Genomic DNA, 4,950 nt, shown 5'->3' with positions numbered 1-4,950 from the left:
TTTATAGAAAACTTGTATTAATGCAAGATTTGCGTCATTGAAAACCAGACTTCAAGAGCTTTCCAAAAACATATTATATGCCCAAAACTGACAATCAAGCGAGAAATGACGACCATTTAAAGTTTGCAGACATTTAAACATCTACTCGCGCGCGACCGGATTGCGGTTGTGGTTGTGTAAAACGCGTGACTCCATCGCGGTCAGGTCACTTGCGACTGGATGTTTAAAATCACTGCAAACTTTAAATGGTCATAATTTCTCGAGCGATTGTCAGAATTTGGCATATAATATGTCGTTAGAAAGCTCTTAAAATTTAATTTCTAATGCCGCAAACCTTACATTAATACAATGTTTCAGAATTACTTAGAAGAATTAGCTAGAAAACAAGATTAAACAAACAAATGAGGCTAACATTTTAGTTGGATCAATGAATCAATATGAATGAATCAATTAAAATAGAAAATTAAAATTGAAAACGATCGCCAACTACTTACGATGTTAAGAACAAACAACAATGAGCAAAATTAAGTTTGACAAAGTAACAAACAAGGACACAAAGATTTAAGGAGGTTCACCCAATGATGGCTACGTCCTCCGTGGTGTGTAGTTTATGTTTATATTATATCAAATGAATACAAACAACACTTCAATATGAAGAATTACAATTGAGATAGAGATAACAACAATAGGCTATGTGTTTGGCTTAAGGGTTGTGTTTGATGTGTTTTGCATACTTGAAGTGTGGGTATGAGAGCCCTATTTATAGTGCTAGGTACTTGAAGATGAATGGCTCACATAAACACATAGTTAATTTAGGGTAATGAATACTATGAAATAACTCTAAGAACTTGAAAAGGCATTATCTCAAGAGTCACACACATGAGACTCTTTACCTTAATCTTCATTAACACCAATAATTCCCATGAATACTCTTCACCTTATTACACCCTTTTGGATTCCACAACTCAAGAGTCACACACATGAATTCAACCCTTTAATGTGCACTCAAGTCACACATTAGTATAGTATCATTTATAATCACATTAGTATACTACCATTCATAACAATCTCCACCTTGACTTGAGTTCACCCAAGTCACAACATTCATCAATCCACTTCATATTCAAAAAACATACACACCTCAAAATGCCCAAGAGGGCATTATCTCAAGCAAGGAGCTAAACCTACCAAGTCAACACATAACTCAAACTTGGTAGTAGGTAATGACTTTGTCATCATGTCGGCCGGATTTTCCGTAGTGTCAATTTTCTTCAATAACACCCTTTTGTGCTCAACTTCATCCCGGATAAAGTTATACTTAATATCAATGTGCTTGGACCTTCTATGAAATGTGTTTTGATTCCTAGCCAAATGAATTGCACTTTGACTATCACAATGCACACTTACCTCATACACTTTGTTGCACATTTCACCAACAAGACCTTTAAGCCATTTTGCTTCCTTGAATGACTCGGCCACGGCTATGTACTCCGCTTCGGTTGTAGAAAGAGCAACCACATCTTGCAAAGATGATTGCCAACTAATCGCCGAACCACCCAAAGTAAACACAAACCCACTTGTGGACTTTCTATTATCTAGATCACCACCATAATCCGAGTCACAGAACCCGGTTAGCTCACTTGAATTTTTCCCATACATGAGACAAACATTTGAAGTATCTTTCAAATACCTCAATAGCCATTTTAGTGCCTCCCAATGTCCCTTACCCGGATTAGACATATATCTACTCACCAAACTCACCGCATGAGCAATGTCGGGCCTAGAGCATACCATAGCATACATAACGCTACCAACGGCACTAGTGTATGGAATTCTTACCATTTGCTCTTTTTCCTCTTTTGTTTGTGGACACAAATTCTTGGACAATTTGAAATGAGAAGCAAGAGGAGTAGACACACCTTTAGCATCATCCATGGAGAAACGTTGAACAACTTTCTCAATGTACTTCCTTTGAGTAAGGTATAAGACACCCTTAGCCCGATCTCTCAAAATCTCCATCCCAAGAATCTTCTTGGCTTCACCAAGATCTTTCATATCAAATTCACTTGAAAGCAACTCTTTCAAGTCCTCCACCTTAAGCAAAGAGCTACATGCTACTAGCATATCATCAACATATAAGAGCAAATATAGTAAAGAACCATCTTCAAATTTCTTAAGATAAACACAGCTATCATAAGAACTTCTAACAAAATCATGTGAAATCATAAAGGAATCAAACCTTTTGTACCATTGCCTTGGAGATTGCTTCAACCCATACAATGACCTCTTCTATCTACACACATGATTCTCCTTACCGGCTACCTCAAAACCTTCCGGTTGCTTCATAAAGATTTCTTCTTCAAGCTCACCGTGAAGAAAAGCCGTCTTTACATCCAATTGATGTAACTCCAAATCCTCCATCGCCACCAAAGCAAGCAATGCCCTAATAGAAGAGTGTTTCACGACCGGAGAGAAAACTTCGTGAAAATCAATACCCTCAATTTGAGAGTATCCCTTTGCAACAACCCTTGCTTTGTAGATGGGAGGAATATCACTAGAAGGACCCTCCTTCCTCTTGAATATCCACTTGCACCCCACAATCTTCTTTTTCTTTGGTGCAACAACGATATCCCAAGTTCCATTATTTGCAAGAGATTCCATCTCTTGTTTCATAGCAATCAACCACTTGCTTGAGTCATTTGAGGCCATAGCCTCCTTGTACGTACTTGGTTCATTTAACCCTTCAACTTCGCTAGCAATGTTGAGAGCATAAACAACATAATCACACTCTTCAATGTACCTCCTTGGAGCCACGATCTTCCTTCTTTGCCTAGTTGTGGACAAAGGAGGAGACCTTTGTTGAACATCATCATTTTTCTTATTATCAATATTGGAGGATTCAACCTCTACTTGTGCTTCATTATCATCATTATTAAAAGGTTTTTCAACATTAGATATAAGCATGCTATCTTCATCAAAAACAACATCTCTAGAAACAATAATTTTCTTTGAATCATTACACCATACCCTATACCCCTTTACACCCACTCCATACCCCACAAAGATACCTTTTCTAGCCCTAGGTTCTAACTTACCATCATTTACATGAATATAAGCTGGACAACCAAAGATTCTAAGACTAGAATAGTTTACCGGAGTGTTGTACCATACCTCTTGTGGCGACTTGAACTTCAAGGCGGTATGAGGTGAACGGTTGATCAAATAACATGCCGTAGCCACCGCTTCGGCCAAAATTGTTTCCCCAAATTTGCTTGATTTAGCATGCATCTTGCCCTTTCCAATAACGTTTTATTCATCCTCTCCGCAACACCATTTTGTTGAGGACGACCTGCACAAGTTCTATGTCTAACAATACCTTCATTAGAACAATAATTGAGAAACTTGCTATCAACAAATTCAAGACCATTGTCGGTTCTCAAGGTCTTGATGCTCCTACCGGCTTTCTTTTCAATCACCTTCTTCCATTCCAAGAAGACATTAAAAACTTCATATTTATGTTTTATAAAATAACACCAAACTTTCCTAGAGTAATCATCAATAAAGGTCAACATGTAGCTACAACCACTAAGGGAGGGCGTTCGAGAAGGCCCCCACAAGTCGGAATGGACATAATCTAATATCCCCTTAGTGTTGTGGATGGCGGGTTTAAAACTAACTCTCTTGTGTTTCCCATAAACACAATGTTCACAAAAACCAAGGTTCCCAAAATTTTTCCCATTAAATAAACCTTGTTTAGAGAGTTCAAACATACCTCTTTCGCTCATATGACCAAGCCTTAAGTGCCAAAGTTTGGTGTCACGATCGGACATTGTGCTTGTGGATACATTCGCCGAGCCAAGAATGGTTGAACCTTGAAGAGCATACAAACTCCCATTCAACCTCCCCTTCATCACCACTAGTGAACCCTTGGCTACCTTCATAACTCCACCTTCACAAGTGATTCTACACCCGATCTTATCAAGAGTACCCAAAGATAAAAGATTCTTTTTCAAGCCCAGGACATACCTTACATCGGTTAAGGTCCTCACAATCCCATCAAACATTTTAATTTTAATGCTCCCAATCCCAACAACCTTACATGTGGTGTTGTTTCCCATGGTAACATTTCCCCCATCAACACTTTCAAATGTATGGAAGAAAGTTTTGTTGGGAGTCATGTGGAATGTGCACCCCGAATCAAGAATCCATTCATTATTACCTTTGTACTCATGAGTGGCAACAAGAACATCGCCATCATCACTATCATTCACATAACTAGCATTGACATTGCTAGTTCTTTCCCTTGCCTCTTCTTCTAGCTTTCTCTTAAGCTTCCAACAATCCTTCTTGATGTGGCCCTTAAGCTTGCAATAGTTACAAGTCTTATTTTTGTTTGGCCTTACGGACTTGGACCTTCCTTTACCCTTGTTTCCACTCCCACTAGTGGAACCTTTCTCTTGTGACCTCCCTCTTACAAACAAACCGTCACTAGCATTGCTTGGTGACTTTTGTGACAATTGTGTATCAATGAGATCCCTTTGAGTCAAGGCATTCTTCACATCATCACTACTCAAATTATCTCTACCATAAAGTAGAGTTTCTCTAAAATTTTTATAAGAAGGGGGTAAAGAACATAAAAGATAAATTGCCAAGTCTTCATCATCAAGCTTCACATCAATGTTTTGTAAATCCATAACAATGGAACAAAACTCATCCAAGTGAGGTTTTAAAGGTTTACCTTCCTCCAAGCGTAAGTCGTAGAGTCTACTCTTCAAAAGTAGCCTATTGGTAACACTCTTGGCCATGTAGAGTGATTCCAATTTCTCCCATATACTCTTGGTTGTTGTTTCTTTAACAACCTCTCTTAGAACTTCATTGGATAAGCATAATTGAATTGCCGATAACGCCTTTGTGTCTATCTCTTCCCATCTCGATGCGGACATTCCTTCC

Source organism: Amaranthus tricolor, chromosome 13 (assembly GCF_026212465.1).
Source record: "Amaranthus tricolor cultivar Red isolate AtriRed21 chromosome 13, ASM2621246v1, whole genome shotgun sequence".
Lineage (NCBI taxonomy): Eukaryota > Viridiplantae > Streptophyta > Magnoliopsida > Caryophyllales > Amaranthaceae > Amaranthus > Amaranthus tricolor.
The sequence above is the reverse complement of the archived record's forward strand: the minus strand, read 5'-3'. Positions refer to the sequence as shown.